The 22,265-nt window shown below is 41.9% G+C and overlaps 1 protein-coding gene and 2 long non-coding RNA genes across 17 annotated transcripts in view; 1 reads left to right on the plus strand and 2 right to left on the minus strand.

The window, feature by feature from the left end:
* The window catches only part of LOC310750251, a 345,492-nt gene that overhangs the window by 228,033 nt on the left and 95,194 nt on the right, over nt 1-22,265 (plus strand). The window lies entirely within an intron of this gene.
* The window catches only part of CUX1 (cut like homeobox 1), a 256,957-nt gene that overhangs the window by 222,192 nt on the left and 12,500 nt on the right, over nt 1-22,265 (minus strand). The window lies entirely within an intron of this gene.
* LOC310750261 lies at nt 11,513-20,541 on the minus strand. The gene is made up of 2 exons (XR_014542032.1): nt 11,937-20,541; nt 11,513-11,834 (listed from the first exon to the last, which is right to left on the minus strand). It is a non-coding gene; the product is annotated as an uncharacterized lncRNA (long non-coding RNA).

The following is a 22,265-nucleotide window of genomic DNA, read 5'->3' on the forward strand; positions in this document are numbered from 1 at the left end:
CATTTTCTTATGCACAGGAAAAACTTCCGATTCTAAGAACAAAAAAGTGTGATTTAGCTTAAGAACTATCCTTTTACACATTAGCAAAAAATATATAGTATGAATCAACAAATTAGAAAGCTAAAACTATGGTTTCTTTGGTTTCATAAGCACTGTTTAAGTCACACTAGTCTGCATCTGCAAGGGAGCAAAGAGCCACACAAGGCACAAAAATTATGTCCTCCCTGGGAATCCCGTCTGGGATTGCACCAAATATTGGTCACCTTCCCTCTTGCCTTTGCACCCTGAATGGGTGGAAACTGGCATTTTCTTTTAAAGTTGTCTCATAATTCTAAAGTTTTGCTGATGGCAGAATACTGAAGCTCCCTTTATGGGCTATTGTACCCAAGTGGCTGTTAATTATCATTATGTTTAAAAAAAAAATCAAGAAAAACAATTATTATCAAAAAGGAAATAAAATGGTGTCCAGCAGTTGTAACAAGGAGACACCGCTGTCACTCCACTCACAGCTCATGCTGCAATTGTGTAATGCATTGTGGGCCAGGGTCCTGCCAAAAACCAGGGATGGATGCATCTTTCATTAGTCCAGCCACTTGCAAAAGAAACCTCACCCTTGTCTCTTGGCATAATTACAAGTATGCAATTAACATGATTTGCCTATTGTTCCCAATAATGTGGGACACACCAAACTACAGAGGGCACAATGCACTGAAAGCTCATGCAGTATTCTGTTCTGAGCACTTCATTCGTGTCTGTGTGTGTGTGTGTGTGTGTGTGTACTACAAATAGAAACTTCTAAATTTTTATTTCAAATTATTCTGATACTGCGTGAAGCAGGTTGTCTCAAGATATGGCAAAGAGAAATTTCCAAATTTCTGTGGGAAGGGAATAAACCTAGGATTAAACACCTGATCTTAATAGACATAAAAGAGAGAGGAGGCTTTTCCCTACCCGACCTAAAACTTTACTACGAGGCAGCCTGTTTCACCTGGCTAAAAGATTGGTGCACGTTGCAGGATCCGGATCTCCTGGACCTGGAAGGTTTTGATAACCGTTGGGGATGGCACGCCTACCTAATATATGGAAAAGCGAAAATTCATAAAAATTTTACCAACCATATAATAAGAAAGTCACTCTTTGCTGTATGGGAAAAATATAAAGACCTGATGGAGCCTAAAGTCCCGTGGTGGACTTCTCCAGTAGAAGCCATAGCAGTAAAACGGAAAAATACTCAGGAAAGCTGGCCAACATATAAAATACTTCTAAAAAATGAAGATAACCAAATAAAATTTTAAAAAATTGAGGAAATAAGAGAACACATTGCGGACTGGTTCCAAAACCATCAGTTATTTGAAAAATTTAAATCTGACAAACAAAAGGGGTTTTCAGTAGAAATTTCCCGATTCGAATCTGATCTTGTAAATTCTAAAAGAAAAACTCTTTCCAAAACTTACCGACTCCTCCTTGACTGGACAGTCAAGGCGGAGGAGGTAACAGTGGCAATGGTGAGGTGGTCCTAGGATTTTGGCCATTCAATAACCATGGCCCAATGGAAAAATTTATGGAAGATCAATTGGAAATTCACAAACTGTTACACGATTAGAGAGAACTTTCAAAAAATGCAACATCGATGGTATCTAACACCATGGAAACTTTCAAAAATGTATAAAAATGTGTCAAGTAATTGTTGGAGATGCGGAGACTCAGGAACATTCTACCATATGTGGTGGACATGTAGGAAAATACAGGTATTCTGGGAGAGTATACATGCAGAACTGCAAAAACTGCTAAAGATCTCTTTCAATAAAAAACCAGAGGCCTACCTCCTGGGAATAACAGATTTGGATATTCCACAAAAGAGGAAGGGTATCTTTTTATATGCGACGGCGGCAGCAAGAGTTTTGATCGCAGCAAAATGGAAGAGTAATGAAATCCCCTTTATACAAGATTGGATCCAAAAGCTGACAGAATATGCCGAATTAGATGGTTTATCAGAAAAAAATAAAGAATAAATCAAAACAGGAATTTGTTTCTAAATGGGAGGTTTTCAAAGAATATCTGAAAAATAAATATAGTAGTTTAAATTCTGTTGCAGCATTCGAGGAACTTCAGTAATAGTTGCTAGGTAGATAGAAGAAATTAGATTTATTGAGAATAAGTTTCATTATGAAAAAATGTGTATTGGCAATAAGTAATATGAATTTGAAATATGGAATAGACGGGAAGTTGGGTCTTTAGTGTTAAGACCAATAGATGTTTTATTGCTTGCCAAGAAAATTATGTGTCTATGATTATTTTTGTAATTTGTGTGTAATTTGGGATTTGTGTTTTGTGTGTGTTTTTTTTCTTCTTGTATAAATAAATATTTTTAAAAAAGAAACTTCTAAATTTTTTAACATATGGATTTATAACTGCTACATATGGATTTATAGCTGCTACATATGGATTTATAACTGCTACTTTGTTCTTGCATCCTAGGTTTCTTTTGTACTTAATTTTCCAAAATTTTCCAAAAGGTTTATCTAAAACCTTCTTGACTACAAACTTTGTTTAACTTTTTAAATTTAAATTTTTAAATTTAAAGAATAGAAATGGGCGGCATTCAAGATTCTAGCAAAGACCCCATGACCAACACAAAAATGCCTTTGGGGCAACAGGCATATAGTAACACACCTGTAGCAAAATAATCAAAGGTATAAACACATCCCCTGAGCTGGGTTGTTGTCAATTATATGACTGAACCTCTAGAAAAGCTCTGCAATTAACAGATGGTATATCAAGAAATATGAACATGACTATGTTTATGTGAGGGTTTCATTTTATTTTCTCCCTCTGGGTGTCCAGCCAAGTTTCCTGTAGCTATGTGAAAATGTACAATCTGCACTAGCATTTAAAATGCAACAGACAAAATCCTGCTCTGCTGCTACATTAATTGCACTGTATTTCATTAAATCCACAGGTACAGTTCTTCAACAAGTATTTATTATGCCAGGGTGGACTGACTTAAAATCAAGCCTGTATAAAAAAAGGGCTTTAAATTATTATATTCATTGCCAAAAAAGGGCGAATTTACATGCTACATATACTTTTTAAAAATGTGAATACTTCCTTAAAGAGAAATGTTTGCTATAAGAATACATTCCTTGAAAACTGAATAAAGCTTTCATAAAACCTCGAAGGGATACACTATATTTCTTAAATATTCAACTTAGTGGTTTTCCATTTTAGAAAAATGTTATATAATACACTGCATAATGTTCATGATAATCTCACATATCACACATACATCATGAGAACAGCCCTCTGTACTCCCTGCCAAAATTAAACTCAACAATAAGCAAGGGCTGGAGTAGTTATTGGATAAATACATGTTCTTTGGTAGACAGAGCTATAAATATTTTCACTTATGATACTGACAGCCAGCTGCAGAGAACAAGCATTTATAAAGCATAAAACAGAAGCAAAAGGTCACCCACAGGTATTGGTGGGCAATGCCCACTGTGACTTGCCCTAATATTAACCCTTAATACAAGCACATGAATGGCTGTGCTATGTAGCGATCAATAAGGTGTTAATGGTGCAAATTAAGCGCTCACATTTGCTTTCTCTCATCCTAAACTGCACAATAGGGCTGTTGTGATGATAAAGTGGGATAACCCCATGAACATATCCTTGAGCACCATGGAGGAAGAAAGAACTAAAAAGCAGGGTATGTTTTTCAACAGAATCTCATGGTACAGTCATTCGTGGACTGCATTACTTAAGTACTGTAGAATGAGGAAGCCGATGTTTGCTCCTCCACATACAAATCTTCCCTGGCTGTACAAAAGATAGTACATAGGGAAAGACTGATGGGATAAAATTAGGGGCCAGCTCAACCTGTTAAGATTACAGGGAGGAACATCCACAAGCGTAATCCACTGCCCGCACCTGTAATTCAAGTGCTTGAAGTACTTCAATCCATAAAAAGACCCTCCAACTATGTGATTTTGTCGAACGTTAACTCAGCCATCAGTAATTGTGTAAACCCAGATATGTACAAACATTTCTGACCTAAGTACAGCGCTAAAACCAAACCAAGCTCAGTGTGAATGCACTAAGATTCCCTAGAAAGGAGATTTACAAACACATTGCTAGCAGCACAAAATTCTTAAGAACTAGCTGTTGACTACATTGCATACATTGATGAGTTGTTGGGAAAGAGAATCTCGTTGGTAACAGGGGCAGGGCATGTGCAAATACACCCCCAGCTTCAATAATATATATATTTAGTAAGGTCCAGTTGTGGCCGACTCTGGGGTTGCGGCGCTCATCTCGCTTTATTGGCCGAGGGAGCCGGCATACAGCTTCCGGGTCATGTGGCCAGCATGACTAAGCTGCTTCTGGCGAACCAGAGCAGCGCACGGAAACGCTGGAGTGGTACCTATTTACCGTATTTTTCGTCCCATAGGACGCTCCGTCCCATAGGATGCACCTACTTTTTTGGTGGGGAAATAAAGGAAAAAATTTTCCCCTTTATTTCCCCCCAAAAAACAGGTCGGGGAACAGTGGAATGGCGGCGCTGCGCCTCCCCGCTGTCCCCCGAGCTTGTGGGGCTGGCCGATGTCTGCCCGGCGCGAGGGACGCTCTGCTTCAGGGTGCCCTACGCGCCGGGCGGCAGGCTGCGGACACCTGCGCGAAGCACGGGGCGTCCTCTGGAGGGCGCCCCATGCTCCGCGCTGCAGGCTGCCGCCCGCAAGCCTTGCGCTCCCGGGGGGAGTTCCCCCCGGTGCGCAAGGCTTGCCGACACCTGCGCGAAGCACGGGGCGTCCTCCAAAGGGCGCCCCGTGCTCCGCGCTGCAGGCTGCCGCCGGCAAGCTGTGTGCACCGAGAGGGAGCTCCCCCGGGCGCGCAAGGCTTGCGGACACCTGCGCGAAGCACGGGACATCCTCCGGAGGGCGCCCCGTGCTCTGCGCTGCAGGCTGCCGCCCGCAAGCCGGGCCCACCCTGGGGGATCTCCCCCCGGGCGCGCAAGGCTTGCAGACACCTGCGCGAAGCACGGGGCGTCCTCTGAAGGGCGCCCCATGCTCCGTGCTGCAGGCTACCGCCCGCAAGCCTTGCGCCCCAGGGGGGAGTTCCCCCCGGTGCGCAAGGCTTGCCGACACCTGCGCGAAGCACGGGGCGTCCTCCAAAGGGCGCCCCGTGGTCCGCGCTGCAGGCTGCTGCCCGCAAGCCTTACGCGCCTGGGGGGAGTTCCCCCCGGTGCGCAAGGCTTGCTGACACCTGCATGAAGCACGGGGCGTCCTCTGAAGGGCGCCCCGTGCTCCGCGCTGCAGGCTGCCGCCCACAAGCTGTGTGCACCGAGGGGGTGCTCCCCCGGGTGTGCAAGGCTTGCCGACACCTGCGCGAAGCACGGGGCGTCCTCTGGAGGGTGCCCCGTGCTCCGCGCTGCAGGCTGCCGCCTGCAAGCCTTGCGCCTGGGGGAACTCCCCCCGGGCGTGCAAGGCTTGCGGATAGCTTCCTGGAGCCTGGAGAGCGAGAGGTTTCGGTGCGCACCGACGCCTCTCGCTCTCCAGGCTTCAGCGAAAGCCTGCATTCGCCCCATAGGACGCACACACATTTCCCCTTCATTTTTGGAGGGGAAAAAGTGCGTCCTATAGGGCGAGAAATACGGTATCTACTTGCACTTTGACGTGCTTTCAAACTGCTAGGTTGGCAGGAGCATGGACTGAGCAATGGGAGCTCACCGCATCACGGGGATTCGAACCGCCGACCTTCTGATCGGCAAGTCCTAGGCTCTGTGGTTTAACCCACAGCACCACCCGCGTCCCTAGATATATATATTTAGTGGGGGCTAAAAAGTACATATAGAGGTTGGAGGCAGTATTGCTTCTGAATACCATTTGCTAGAAACCACAGTGGTGGGGCAGGGGTTGTAGTGCTCTTGTGCTAGGTTCCTGCCTGCAGGTTTCCCACAGGCATCTGGTTGGCAACTGTGGGAACAGAATGTTGGACTAGATGCAACCAGGTTTAAGGTGATGGATGCCGACCTCTGGGCAAATGATTTTGTAACCTTGCAATTCACTGGAGGGAAAATATTGCTGCAAAATTATGAGGTCTTGGCACCAACTTTCACTTGCTACATATTGCTCTTCATCTCAGAAATGAAAGTACAGTGATACCTTGGTTTACAACCATAATCTGTTCCAGAGGTCTGGCTGTAAACCAAAACAGGTTGTAACCCAAGGCACGCTTTCGCCAATGGGGCCTTCCCCCCCCCAAAAAAAGGGTTGTAATAATAAAAAAGGGGATTGTAGTCCAAAAAAAGGGACACGCACTTCAGGGTTTGATGTGGTTGTAATCCAAAACAGTTGTAATCCCCAAGGTACCACAGTACAGCATGGCAGAAGAATCCCAAAAGGCTCTACATAAGAGAAAGAAGATAACCAGAAATCTATGAAGCTAAAGTGCTATTCTCAATTATTGGAGAAACTGCCCAGAGAACCTTATCTTTTCTGAACCTTCTACAGATGCTACCCACACTCCCCCCCCAATAGAATTGGGCAGCTTGAAACCTGATTTGACTGTTTTGACCACATATGCAAGCTAGAACTCAGTGGAAGTTAAATTCTGGACTAGATATGCAGAATGCAGACCATTTCACATTTGCTCCCTGGACTGCTAACAAGCAACTGATACCACTGCTTGGATGCAACAGGAGAAACAAATCCACCACCTATTAATTTCTGCTGGCGACAAATCAACAGGCTGTGATGAATGCTGCACAAGGTACCTTGGCCTCAAGCCAAGCCGTTCCTCACCCCTCAAAGTAAGGTAGTCACTAGATCCTTTATGAAGAGAAAGAAAGCTATTTCAAACAGGGTTCTATTACTGACAGCTGCAGTGGTCATTACAGTTCCAGCCTGAGGGTGCAATCCAGTGCAGTTAAGTCCTGTTGCTTTCGGCAGGAATTCAACATGATTAACTCTGCTCTGGGATTTCAGTATCAATAACCTCAACAGAATATTTGGTCTGGGAGAAGTCTGGGGATATTCTAAGTCAACAGTCTTCAGCCTTTTGAGATTCAGAGCCTTGACCCCAAACTGCAACAACGGTCTTGCTATTTATTACATATTACTCCATATCCTTTACTTCATCTGCTCTCTCTGCCACTCTCTCTACCATTTCCCCTCCATGCCTTTTCCTTCTTTTGTCTCCCACATACACACTAAAAGGTGGTTGGTGGCTTTCTCCAGGAATCTGCAGGACACAGCTAGGCACTATTATTCTAAAACCATACACGTTTAAGTACGGGTGTTAACTTACTAGTTAGACAGTGATTGTGTTCAGAAACCACAACACACTCTCCCAGCATAGCCTAAACCATGGTTTATTTAAGCAAGCCTACTTTAAAAGCCACGGTTTGAAACTGCCTTATTGCAAATAAGCCATAGTTAATATTAACCACAGTTTGTCGGGTTTGAACAACATAAGCTGCAGTAAACTGAGAATTGAAGTGAAAACTTTCAAATTCCTCCTCATGGCCGTGGCAGAGAAGGAGGAGTGTGCAAGACTGTGGGGAAGCTAGACTTCTTCCTCTCGTGATAAATCATGCTTTACTGTAAAATCCAAATGTAGTTTGTGTGTCTGAGTTGACATGGGAGGGTGATACTGGGCTGGAGGGTTCAAAGGTCTGACTCAGTATAGTCTGACATGTTCAAAAGCTGACAAGCACATATTTCAGATGTAAGGGGCATGCCAGATATATATAAATCCCCACCTTCAATCGCAGATTATATCAGCATAGGTAAAGAAAGGAAACATTAATTCCCTAAACTCTAGGTGTTTTTCATTACCAAGTCTTCCAGAGAAACAAAATCCAGATGACAAGGTTTGGCACAAAATATTATTTTTCCATCTGCACACAAATGTCTGTTAACACCATACCTCTTATTAACGTTATTCATTTGTTTGTGGAGCAATGCAGCAGACAGATTACCCATACCATTGCCATGATATATCAGTCATATGTCTATCATATGACAGGTCAGGCTACCTGTTTTGTTTTGTTTTTTTCATAAGAAAGGAGTGCATTTTCATGTGCTTCAAGCAGCAAGTCATGTCTGGGCTGAATACCATGTACAGAACGTGCTGTACAGACCTAGTCAAGTTATTATCTCTCAGCCCCTCTTTGGTAATACAGGGATAATAATACTGGTCTACTTTACAAGGTCACTGTAAACATTATAAAAGAATGCGGAGCATTTTAAACACACAGGTAAAAATTTTATAGGAATTACATTTTCATATTCTCGTCCTTATTATTGTTGTTGTTTCGAATCAATTTAACCAATCAATCAAAGCAAATCAATTTAGAGGCAGTAATGCTTCTGAAAACCGGTTGTTGAAAACCATGGGAGGGGAAAGTGCTCTTGTGCTCATATTCCGCTCTCGATGCTTTCCCACAGGCAACTGGGCCACTGTGAGAACAGGATGCTGGACTCGAAGGGCCATTGGCCTGATCCAGCAGCCTATTCTTCTCTTGCCCTTCTTCCATAAGGAGCCAGATGTGTTTAATGTATGCTCCTTCACCTTTTAAGAAGTAAAATAAAACCCCCTCCCTCTAAATAAACAGGCTCCTTAGCACAAGATTGCTATCCTATGCAGATGACTCCATAGTAAGTGCTAATGAACTCAGTGTGACTTACTTCTGAATAGACATGCTCTAGGATTTTGTGGTGCAGCAGAAACAGTATCTATGTTCCTATAATGAAAAGAGCTAAGTGCACCCCCAATTAAGAATAAAATACACCATTCGAAATTTGAAACTACGCTAGGAAAGTAGGTAAATCAAGGCAGTTCCTCGTACCAATTATGTGGCCCAATTCTGCACCCCAGATTATGCATGAATTTTCTACTGATCAAAACAGGACTTGGGGGGGGGAGGGTGTTAGGCACACCAGGGCCCAATTCCCGTAAGGCTCTTTGGCTCGAAGTAATCAGAGGTTACAATTAGGGGGGAAGTGTGCCTGCCAGTACAGCACGTAATGTTTCAAAATACTTGCCTCTTATCATCATTATATGCCAACAGGCAACAGTAACCAGAAATACAACTGCCTGCTCCTCCAACACACAACCCCAAAAGTATCCTTCGTAATCTCTCAGACAAAGGCCTTGGAGCTACGGGAGCTCAGCCAGGGAAACAAGAAACCAGAATAGCATGAACATGTAGTAACCTCAACGTACATGTTCTCTTCTTACCACATCCCCCCCCACCCCGTCTCACCTTTTACTGTCTCCTGCCTTCTGTTCTTTTATCCAACTGTCTCCTGAATAATTTTTTTCTGCCTGTGAGATTTCTCTGCTCTTTCCCTTCTATCCACCTTTTGCCAACACCGAGCCAAACCTTCACGTTTCTCAGAACAGCCTTTGCCAATTTGGTACCCATCCGATGTTTTCTGGACCAGTTGTGCTGGCTGGGGCTGATGGGAGTTGTAGTCCAAAACAGCAGGAGGGCACCAGGTTAGCAACGGCTGCATTGGCTGCCTTAGAACCTGAATCGGCCTACTCTCCTCCACTGCAGCCTCTCAGAGCACTGCCCACCAGGAGCAGCTGTCCAAGCTCCCCCTTTGAACATTTCAGATAACTTTTTCTTGGTTTGGCTCACTCTTGCCGTGCAAGGGGAGCGTGTGCATGTAGGTACGGGGCTGGATCCTCCACCCACCCTTGGCAGCATCACAAAAGTGGCTTTTTCATTGCTGTTTATTGTGTTGATGTCTCTCAGTTGAACAATACACACCATCCTTCCATTCTTGCTGTTGTGCAGTTCCTTTTCCATACTGGGGGAAGCTGGAAAAGTCATGTACTTTTCCCTTCTAAATGTTCCAGTTTATGGTTGTGTTAGGGTTAAATCCCAGACAATGCATGCAACTTTCTGGACGCTCCCTGCCTCTGGAGAGTGTTAGTACTGTATGTTTCCTTTCCCAATCCCAGCAAATATGTATTTATTCCTCTTTTTCTCTCCCTGCCACCCAACTTCAGCTCCTTCTGCTTGGTGTAAAATGATTTATTCCATGCACCCTTTCTCGTTTGTTCATCCTCTGGGGGCTGGGGGCTCCCTGCATGTGATTTTCTCACCCCCTCCCTGAAAGCTGGCTGCCCCACGACCTCTGTGCACTCCCACTGTATATTAAACTTGTTTTATGTGAAACAAGCAAATGAAAAACACTGCCAGCCAAATGCAGAAGGATCTCCAAATCTGGCTGGCAGTACTTTCCCAATAATGCACAAGTGAATTCATTTTTGACAATGCCCTAAACTGTAAGCTAGTGAAAAATGTCATATTCGGTTTGGGTTCTAGTGCAGCAGGGGAAGGAGCATCAATTTAGATGGCTATTGTTATTTTAAGCATTCTCCACAACTCATCATTAGCTGCTCAGCTATGTTTTGAATATTGCCCTATTTTTGTTTAACTTGCTGCCAGTTTATCTGTAAGGAAGAGGTAATTTTGTTATATTACCACAAAGTTTTTTCTGGTTATTTTTTTTTAATAAAAAGAATGGTTATGACCACTCTATAACACCTGTGTCAGCTTTGCTCAGTTTACACAGGTCTCTAATTATATATTTAACTAGAACATGAATGACCTAATCCAGTCCGGCAATTGGCAAAGCTTGTGAAACAAAATGCATACATGAGACAGATCTCTGCCTGACCAGAGCTCTTTAAATCTGTCTTCTTCGCAACAGATTTCCTCTTTGCTTTGCCTCACTTTAGATTCTCTGTTCTGTTAAATCACAGCCTTTCTGCATCAGACTAGATATAGGTTCATACTGATGCTTTCTACACAGGGAAGCTGCACAGCCTCATGCCATAATGTCACCTGTGCTGATAAAGAATTGCCTCCTGAAAACCAGAGTGGGAAGCATCACAAAATTTGTTACATTTAGGTGACAAATTATCAACAGAGATACAGTGGTATCTCGGGTTTACAAACTTAATCCGTTCCGGAAGCCCATTCTTAAACCGAAACCGTTCTTAAACCAAGGCGTGCCTTCCCTAATGAGGCCTCCCGCCCCCGGTGCCCTTCCACCGTTCGGCTTCCTTTCTTAGACCGAGGTAAAGTTCTCAAACCAAGACACTATTTCCGGTTTTGCGGAGTTTGTAAACTGAATCATTCTTAGAACAGGACTGTTCTTAAACCAAGGTACCACTGTATCCATGTACAGGCAGTCTAATGAACAGATTGTAGACTTGTTTTTAAAATATCTGAAGCATTTATATCACTGTAACCTATAATCAGCAGAGAACCTGTTGGCAGTGCCAATGCTGGGTGCTGCCCAGAGACGGGGCCTTCTCAGCGGCAGCTCTCCATTAGAGGAATGCCTTCCCTGTCAAAGTATGTCTGTCTCCATCATTATTAACTTTCAGAAACATTCCTGATTACCTAGTGATTTGATGGCTGAAAGATACTGTTCCTGACAACGTTGATCTCAATTCAATGTGAGGGTGATTATTTTTAAGTGTGTTTTGATTTTATTTTTAATTGTACTGTGTTATCACTTTTCTGCTGCCGTCCCAGATTCCTTAGGAGGAAGGGTGGGACATAAAATTATCATCAACATCATCATATCTATCTTTCAAGTTAACGTTTCACAACATTATTAATTTTTATTAAATTTGTATACTGCCCTTCATCTCAAGATCCAAGAGTGGTTATGACTAGCATGATCAATATTAATAATATAAAATCAGCAAATCTTTTAGAAAATCACCATTTCAGGTATGTTTAGGATTGTAAATATAAACGTTTTTTGACACGTATGATTCATAACTTAGTATGCCATATCCAGCTACTATTTGGCTATACAATTCCATTGACCGGTATGTTTAGGATTGTAAATATAAACATTTTTTGACATGTATGATTCATAACTGAGTATGCCCTATCCAGCTACTATTTGGCTATACAATTCCATTGACTGGGGAGAATCAGTGAACTTGAGAAAGGCATCCTCTGTTGTATTAGACCACCTAAGTATTTTATTACCCCCTCTGACACTTTACATTTTAGATGGTCAATGCATGAATTTAATCTTGATTTCTTTGGCAAGACCAGAGTCAGCTTGAGGGTCAGGTGGTCGCTGTCAGTTTGTTTTCCTATCTCAAAATTTAAGAGAAGAATGCTCAAGTCACTGGAAATCAGAGTATGTCTGAAAGCATTCACAGAAATAAACTCATGCCATTTATCCCCCATCCATGAAACATTTAAAATATACAGTCCATTTTGATTAGCAAATTTCAGCACACATTTCCCAGTGAAATTATAGTATGAGTATCTTTAGATTGTCGACAATACCCAGCCACTTCCTCTACAGTATACTGTCTTCAGCCTGGAATAACACTCAGGGCTGTTTTGGGCTCAGTTGCCAGTCCAAGCATTCAGATCATCTATAAGAATTGGAAATGCTAAAGGAGCCTTGGCTCCAATCTTATTTAACCTATACTATATTTAACCTACAAATCTGAGCCCAGTATCTCCCCATCCTCCTAAACCAAGCACCACTCAAGTTTACATCTTCTTATATGCAGAGGATGTCATCTTAATCTCACAAACCTGGTTAGGACTTAGCATTACTTAATTTCTCTTCACAAAATGTAGTAAATTATGTTCTGGGAGCCATACATGCATACACTACTAAAGTTGTGAACCAGATTTTACATAAAGTTTCAATCTGGTTCCCTGGACTTAAATTTTCTCCGTGAGACTGATACTGGGCAGACCTAAACATGTTTTTAGCGCTGCTCTCAATCTGGAAGTTGAACCTAGTTCATTTATCATGGATATATGCCATTATTGGCTCCTAATCTGCTCCACTGCCTCTCCCAGTCTCCAGCATATCCCAATTCCCAGTTCTTTTTTGCCTGTGTGTAAATGAGAGTTAATGGGAAATATTTGTGTTGCTATTTTGTCCCCTTTATATCCGCCACCCTCAAACTCAGTGCAAGTCAAATCTATGGTTGAACAGATAATAAAAGATATGGATGTGCAAGAGGTACATGCATCAGTTAATAGGCCATGTTCACTAAGCATGACTTGTTCGCCATAGCTATATTTTCTAACAATACCTAAGTGTAGAACAGCAGCTGTGTTGGCATGTTTTAACATTTTAGCCTTCAATATCCTAGGTGGCAGATTTGCTGAACTTGCTTTCAAGGATCAATGCTGTCCTTGCAGTCATTTAGAGCTTGATACTGTCACCTTCTGTTTTTCAACTGTAGGAGTTTGAGAACACATGATTTATTTTCTTATGAGGCAGTGTCCTGGTCAATCCTTAATTCTGAGTATCTTCAAGGGGTTTCCTATTAATTAATAAACAGGTAGTAATATATCTGGATGTTGTAATATCTCCCAGTCCTGCTATTATTGTTAGTTCCTAGTCATTCATTTTTCTGAGGCTGTGATTTTGTATTTTTTTAATATATTTTGTACATCTTTAATGGTTCGTTGATCATAATAGGTTAGATTGATTGACTTAAGACAATAAAAAGACAGAATATAAACAAAAATGCAATTAAGTGGGAGGAAAGCATACTAGCAGAATACAGAAACTACTCAGCCTTATACAGTCTCAAAAATTCTCTGATATTCTTAAGAGTGGCACATAAAAAAACCAGTAACGTAACTAAAGAATCACTGGCATCAACACAGGAGGAGAATAATATTGAACCGGCTAAAACACACGCCTAACTGACTAACCTAACTAAGATTTCTTGAACAAGGTGAAAGTCCCACTTCAGAGAACTATATTTGAATCTTCCAAGTAATCCTGACAAACATAAATGCATAGTATCGTTTCAATCAGAAAATTCTAAGTTTGCATTCAAAAATTTGTTGACGCCCTAGCAAGTCATCTAATCCCACCCCCCAATACTGTTTACTGGTGTATTTAAAAAGAATTAAACTGCCAAGCTTGCCTAACACTGTAATTGCAATTGTGATCCATTCATTTTTACCAACGAGTTTATGAAACAGAACATTTTCTGTAGAAAAATAAAGCAGTGGAAAAATTGTCTGCAAAATTTTCCACTCCACATCACTGGTTAATAGGCACAGATATGCTTGAGCCTTGTAGCTGTGTACTCCATCCTCAAACCATTGTTTCAAAATCCTGGAAACTACAATTAATTGAAGACTTTCTGAGTTAATCACAGTGGGAGGGGAAGGAGTGGCAAAAGGACAGAACATACAGACCCAAGGCTTGTGAATCCAAGGTGTCCATGTCTAAATCGGGTCAGTTTTTCTTTATATTAAAATTTATCACTGGCCTTTCAAAAAATCAAGGACGTTCACAGATATTAAATACACAACAGTACATAGCACATTACATTTGTTTGTCACATTCAAAAAAGTCTCAAAGCAACTTAATAAAATAAAATACCAGCAAGCAAAATCAATCCCAAACCGAAGGAAAAATAAAACAAACAAAACTTTCTGAGTGGCTTACAATTAAAACACACACATAGATTACTTTTTGTCCCGGGATTCTAGGTGCATTTGCAAACAAGAGTTGGCCTAATATGAGATTAATACTAGCATTACACTGTCTGGATAAGCAAAAAGCTCTTCATGTCACAAAGCCAACACCAGGCAGGCCTTCCTGGGGAGAGCATTCTATACATGTGATAACAAAGAATACAGTTTCTCCAATCACCACTTGTCATAGTTCAAGTGGTGGAGGAACGAACAGAAAGGCATCAAGCAGGAGAAGAATAGCCCTTATTCCCATACTAGAAATGGGAAGCTGAGACTAAGACACAGCCTGTGTTTGCACATAACGATAAACCAAGAACATTGATTAAATAAACAATACTATGCATGCACCAGCTATGAGGTGGGTAAACAAACTAGGAAGAGGAGAGCTTAGTCTTATGCCTGAACCTAGAATTGTTACTTGTTTTTCCCTAACCAATTGCAATAGCTAGCCAACCTTAAACTATGGTTTGTTGTTGGATTACAATTCCTAGCTTGTTAGGGAGAAACTAACCATGATTCCAGTTCAGACATAACACCTTCTGGCTTTTTTAGCCACTTGCATGACGAGAGGAGCGATGTGGGAGTGATCAAGCTGCATGCCAGCTTCTTCACCCATGGTTCTTGGCTTATTGCTATGTCTGAACACAGCCTGAATTCTTGCCCAAATTTCACAGATTTTAAGTTTCCCAGCTCTGTCACAGGCCTTCACTACCCAATAACTCTGAAAGTCATCAGAGCCTGTTTCCTAGGTCTTCAACTAGTGCTAAGCCTAATAAGCTGAAGACTTCAGTACAAAGTTGTGCCTGCATAGGGCAAGAAGGAATAGAAAAGTGATCCAGTCCCCTCTACTGAAAGAAAAACTGCTAACGGATTAGTCCTGCTATGCGGGACATCCTAGCCACAACAATCTGTATCACAGCACTCCACAAAATTGTCAAAGACCAGCAGAATTATTTTTTCCTCCGCAACACCCCCTAAAATCAAAAGAGAACTACGCAAGAGACCTCTAATGCTATTACACTCTTTTAACCCACTCTTATAAAAGGCAAGTGCCCATGGCTATCGACCCCAAGGATCTCCGCTACTAAAGCACACACAGTACATATAGCAAAGGGCACTACTACTGCTTGTGATAAAGACACCCCTGAGCTCCATTTGCAAACAAACTGCCACCCCCAACACCCGTTTAGAACACCCTACTAAAAGCTGCCCTATTGTCCGCTGCAGGCTGTATTGACTAATTAGAGCTGAACAGGCTTGTGATAATGCTCAGCTCCTGATAAGAATTTCTCAAAGCTTCCTAGGTCGATTTCTTTGGCTCCCAGCCAGGCATGATTACATAGTCATTCCACTACACAGCAATACACAGCCATTCCACTACAGAGCAATGAAGCACCGCAAAGAAGATCAAGCAACCATGCCTGATCCAGAAGAACCCAAATGGTTTGTTTCTCCGCCGCTGCACACAAAGGCAAACCATCTCAGTTCAAACATTTTTAATCACAGGAGCAATCCTTGGTCAGAAAGCCTTTGCCTTAGGCTTGGCTGTCCGCCAGGATGATATAATCATTCTACATCCTGAGGGCTGTACAAAAAAGGAAGGTGCTTGAAACATAAGAACCTGCTAGGGTGACTTGTGCAGTGGAGACCAGAGCCAACTTTGATCTTTCTTGCATGAAACTACAATGACTTGTTCCTGATGAAGGGGCCTGTAGTGCCTACGGTTCCAAGAAAACTCAAGACACGTTAAAAAAAAGAATCAGGATTTTCCTCTAAAATAAAAATTAGTTTTTCATCTGTCTCCACATTTGGTTAATAGACAGATGGAAATCAGCAAGAACCACCTGCTGAGAGCAATGGTGAATTATAGCAATGTTGTGTTCACAAAAAAAATAGCTTAGTAGTAGATAATGGAAGCAGGAAAGTGCCCAGTTCAAATCTGATCTCAGGCTTGGTACACACGTAATGGCGCCTGATCAACTGGCCATAGCTGGTGATAGTTGACATTCTGAATCAACAGTGCTATGGTTTGGCATTATGTGGATGAGCCTGTACTTCCACACATCCTTTCTCCTTCCTTATGTATTCTGATTCCACTTATTACTTCCAGTTCACTGGCAGACCATAGTTTACCATTACATCAACCCTCCACCCAGAGCCCTCATGGGCTATCACTGCGAAAGAAAGAAAGAAAGAAAGAAAGAAAGAAAGAAAGAAAGAAAGAAAGAAATGCTCCATACTTTCACCAAAATATAACAAGGTGGAATACAACAGAAAAGAATAAAATCAAGAAAATAACCATGAAAACATAATTTAAAACATCTATAAATACTGATAGATTTAAAAAGTAAGTTTATATTGTAAACGCCTGTCTAAACAATAGTTTGCAAAAGATTTCTAAAAGGGAGGGAACTCTTTGTACTAGTAGGGAGTTCAACAGAGTAGGGCCCACCATATTCAAGGCTTGGTTCCTTGTGAATGTCCCAAGGCTCCATACCAAGCTCAAATGATCAGAGAATTATTGCTCCCAGTGACTTTTGAAAAAGGCCTGTATGTGTTCACAACAAAAACCTATTTTTCAAACCTTTAATATGCAAAGGTTGCAGACAGAACTGTATGCACAAGTCACAGTTTCCATAAAACTGCCCTGGCAAGAGTGCAAGAGGCTCTCCAATCCAAGCCTGAAAGCTGCAAGCTCTCTATTTCAGATGTACCTGCAATAGCTCTATAAAGGTGGAGAGATGCAGCTGGGGGTGGAGAAGAGAAGGAGAAGTGGAACAGGGAGTAAGTCACCTGGTACTGACAAATAGGGGCAAAAACTATTGCACATCAAATCTTACTAGGCACTATAAGTAACCTACCTACCAAATACACTAAGGAACAGGTCGGTTTTGCCACACACAAAAAAAATATCCATGCATGAATACAGGCTATGAGTAAATGCTCTAACACAACAGAAGCAATTTTCTTTTGAGATATGCTCGCTATCTCACCAGCTTCAGTTTAATATAGTCATAAAATAAGCACTGCTCACATATGCAATGAAAAATGAGCATAATAAAAAGTTGCTTATGATCACAGCCCAAAAAGACATATACTCCGAGAGCCTCTAGTGATATTTCTCACTCCAACAGATCCCCATTAGATGAAGAACTATCACTAACGACTCTAGAAGGAAGCCAGGGGTGGGGAAGGTCAGGAAGGATTTGGTGCTCCTACAGCAATTTAGAGGGTCCAAAGTGCTACACATACATTCCCCCAATACTGCTTGCAACAGCTCTGCAAGGTTCACGGAAAGCTGCCTTATAGTGTGGCAGAACCTAGCTCAGTTATCGTCTACACCCTAACTCATGGTGGCTCTCCTGGGTTTTAGGCAGGGGTCTCTCCCAGAGATGACCAAAGCATGGAAAACATGTACACTACCACTGAATTATGACCCTTTCCCTGTCAAAAGCTGAAGAACCAGAACTCCCCACACTATAGGACTAGCCACCCACTCTTAACTACTGAGCTAACTACCAGTATGACTATCCATATATTGCAGGCAGGATCTGAGGCCAAGAGAGAGAGAATGGCTTGCCTAAGGCCATCTAGTGAGTTCATGGCTAAATTGAGATTTGACTCCAGAGATCTCCGCCTGATAGCAAACTCTGAGGCACTGTGCTACATCAGCTCTAAATGTGTGCTCAACCCCTCAAAGGTTACCCAATTGACCCCAAACTCTTCCTTGGACATTTTTTTCCAGCGCAAACAAGGAAGCAAGTAACTGCCCAGATTTGGTCATGTGTTTGTGGCATGCATACCAAGTGCATTCAGAAGGTACAGTGGTGCCTCTGGTTAAGACCTTAATTCGTTCCGGAGGTCCGTTCTTAACCTGAAACTATTCTTAACCTGAGGTACCACTTTAGCTAATGGGGCCTCCCGCTGCCGCCACGCAATTTCTGTTCTCATCCTGAAGCAAAGTTCTTAACCCGAGGTACTATTTCTGGGTTAGCAGAGTCTGTAACCTGAAGCATATGTAACCTGAAGCGTCTGTAACCCGAGGTACCCCTGTACTTAACTGCCCTACTTCCCAAGCTTGGTGACGGATTATATGTTCACCCTACTAACACTGTGCTAACTAGAGGGAATTAAACCAAAAACACCACCTCTTGTTTTCATCCAGAAGAAGGGAAAAAAGAGGCCAGAAACCTTAATGAAGCTTTAGTTAACATGCTAAAGGACACAACAGGTTATCTCTTTCTGGATCTCTTCCTGGGCCACACTCCCTATTGCCAGGCTATAGCCCTTTCCAGGCTTGCTCTGTGTTCTCAGCAAGTGCTTTTGGATGGCTGGAATGTGTCCCTGAACTGAGATAGTTCCTCAATTGCCTGGATGAAGAGATGGGCTGGGGGGGGTGTAACCAACTTTACAAAGGTAAGTGTCACATTTTTGCCTCTCACCTCACCCACCACTAGTATGTGGTACCGGAAAGGGGGCCCATAACGGAAGGGTGCCCTCGAGCTGAATAAGGTTCTCTATCCTGGCATTTGGGCAGAACTAAACTTCCAAAAGTATTCCAGAATTTCTTTTAACAGAGAGCAAGATAACAAGTCACTGCCTGGATACTTGCTGACCAAATGTAGAATGCTGTGCAATTCTAATCCTTCAATTGCATACACAATATACTGCCTCAATTTCTGCCCTTGTTCGATCTAAATACAGCAGCAGAAAACCCATCAGCTTAAAAATAGTTGTGTGCAGCAAGTGTACACAAAATGGTCGGATCTTCTATAGAAAGGTTACCAGACTCAGATTCATTTCAAGCCAATTAAGGAACAGGAGTATGGAAACTTGACGTCAGAGTTATTCCTAATTACAGAACTCACTAAAGCACGGTCTGTACTTCTGCTGGAACCAAGAGTTACATGTTTATAGTAGCGTTCTAACCCAAAAGTCCATTCACCGGATCAAAACAGAGCATAATGTACACTGTAAGGGACTCTGCAGAGTTCACAATAGCATGAAAACAACTCACAAATGATTGGCATACTAATCGATTGCCAAGTCTACTGTTTGCCTTTCTTAACAAACAAACATCAAATATTCCATTGTCAATAAAATTTGCATATAGATTTGGGAGTGATGGGGGGGGGGGGAGAGCAAGGTACTGTGACACCTTATAGACAAACAGACATTGTGGTATAAGATTTTGTGGGCTATAGCACATCCCTCACATCTGATGAAGAGAGCTCTAATAAATAAAAGCTTATATACCACAGTAAGTCTGTTCATCCTTAAGATAGTTCTTTTTGCTACAAAAGACCAACATAGCCACCCCGCTAGAATTTGTGCAGAGTGCTACTTTTACAAGATCATAGTGTAGTCCATTTTATACGTTCCTTTCCAGCTCTGGTGCCCAATTTCCCACAGCCTGTCAAACTGCCTTCTACGTTCTGTGAAAAGTGCAGACATGAAAAAATTAGCATGGAACAGTGCAATTCTGTCTTCAATAAAGGACTAAAGGGCTTGCTCACTAAATCCAGTAAGATTTTCCTGATAGCAATCAGATTTTCCTGTGTAAAAAAATGCACACCTCATCAAGTGAGAAAACACATCAAGCATGGTAAATAGGTGGCTTTAAAAGACACTCTTGTTACCAGAGCACCATCAACTGTCAGAAAAACAGAAAGCTTATATGTTGTCTGACTTTTGAGTTGATTCTGAGCCATATTCTGTAGCAACAGAGTGCCCTTTCCACCTTAAGAAAGGGGAAGAATACTTGCAAGAGAATCTGTTGTACTTCCTAAGAAGTGCACAAACACAGAAAAGGAACAGTGACTTAATATGAATGACAATGAAAATTCTTTCAGATTTTTGCCCTGCATACATCTTCTCTCCAAAAAAAGTTACAGACACTATTATTGCAACCTCACATTTGTGTATCTTATGCTATGTACTATAACTCCCAAAAGAACTTCCTATTAACTGCAAATTGAACATCTGACTCCTGCAGATGAAAGTATTTGCAAAACCAATACTTGACTCTTAACTTTCAACCACAGAAGCTTCATAAACTTCCTGAATTAGCACCTCCATTATTAGTTCAAAGCAATCCCCCCCCCCCGGCCTCAAGTGTTATTTATTAAGATTTTCAAACCACTCCATCTACTATAGAGACAACAATAGCTGACCACCTAGCTATAGTAAAATTGTGCCCCATCCACAAAAACTCAATGGTAAAAATTCAGACAGCAAGATGGTAGAAACAGGGCTGGGAAAATCACTGGTTTGCTTATTACCTCAAGCGTCTAAAATCCTAGCATAACACCTACATGCATAATGAAGCTATTCTTTGATTCTGAAGCTTTTAGCACACAGTGCCTCAAGCCTTTGTGGAACAGGTGGGTTAAACATTAAAATGGACAAATAAGACAGAGAGACAGAAACTACCAGTGGTAAGTTCCTCAGGGCAGGGACATATCTAGGGGAAGAGGACTGGCGTATACAGTTCTGTGATACACCATGTACATTCCTGCCTGAAACCCTGGAGAGCTGCTGTCATTCAATGCAAACAACACTGAACCAAAGGGGCCAATGGTCTGACTCTGTATTAGGCAGTATCCTAAGTCCCTATTCATTTTCTCAAAAAAGGGGGGGAGCTGCTAACACATTCAAATTTATTAATCTTAAACACCATCCACAACAAGAGTTCAACACCCACTAAGTATATTGCCTACCATGCACACCCAATTTCAGATGTGTCTAAGCCCTTCATAGTTATTCAGAAAAGGTCAAACAATACTTTGCCAGATATACTGTAAAACTATATTCTCTGGGATAGGAAATCTAGATATTGTTTTAAGTTATCCCAAAGAGGAGCAGTTGTTCTCCGCTTGACCTACTATCAGATGGACTCTCAGCTCAGGGAACAACTAGATGCAAAACAGAAGGTCCCAGATTATGATCTTCTGTGTTTCTTTGTTTAAATTAACTGCAGCAGTCCGCCCAGGCAAATTGGGATCATGACTACAGTGCTAGGAATGGAAGGTAAATCCTGTGCCCTTTCCATTTAAAATCATGCAACATCTGTTAAGGTTTTCCCCAGGGCAAATAGTGTAATGTGAGGGGGGTCATGATACAGAGGAAAATCCTGCCCCCAGTGCCAGAGTCGTAATCTAATGAGAGTGGCGGTTTTATTTAAATTTAATGGAGATTCTAACTCTGGATCACCCATATCACATTTAGTTAAGGCCAGTGTTTCCCTACCTTTTTCTCTCACTTGAAAATTACTGAGGGTCTTGGTAGACCACTTAATAATTGCTCTGCCTGTTATAGCACTTATAATATGCTATGCTGGATGCTGCATAGTTTAAAACTGTATTTTACAGACACGCTAAGGACCATCTGAACAAAGCTCACAGACCACTGGTGGTCCACAGACCCTGGTTTAGTCCTCAGAAGTTGCAACATGAGCATTAACCATTTTTTATACATGCCTGGCAGTTTTGATAGTAAGAAACAATATCTGCTTGCAGCATTAAATGTTGTGCCCTTAAGTATTACTGTATTCCAGACTTAAGCAGTTGTACATGCATCTTATAACAATGCCGCGGGTGGGGTAGGGAGGAATCAAAAGAAAAAAGAAAGGAAGCTTCACATACTATCCTCTAAAACAGCAAATTCTGCCATCACCTGATTTTTAGTCATAGTGCTTCAGTGTCAACACTGATAACAAGCTGCTTGCAACATCTTCTAACAGTCATTTGTT

The sequence above is a fragment of the Podarcis filfolensis genome (genome assembly GCF_964270895.1).
Source record: "Podarcis filfolensis genome assembly, chromosome: 15".
NCBI classification, from domain to species: Eukaryota; Metazoa; Chordata; class Lepidosauria; order Squamata; family Lacertidae; genus Podarcis; species Podarcis filfolensis.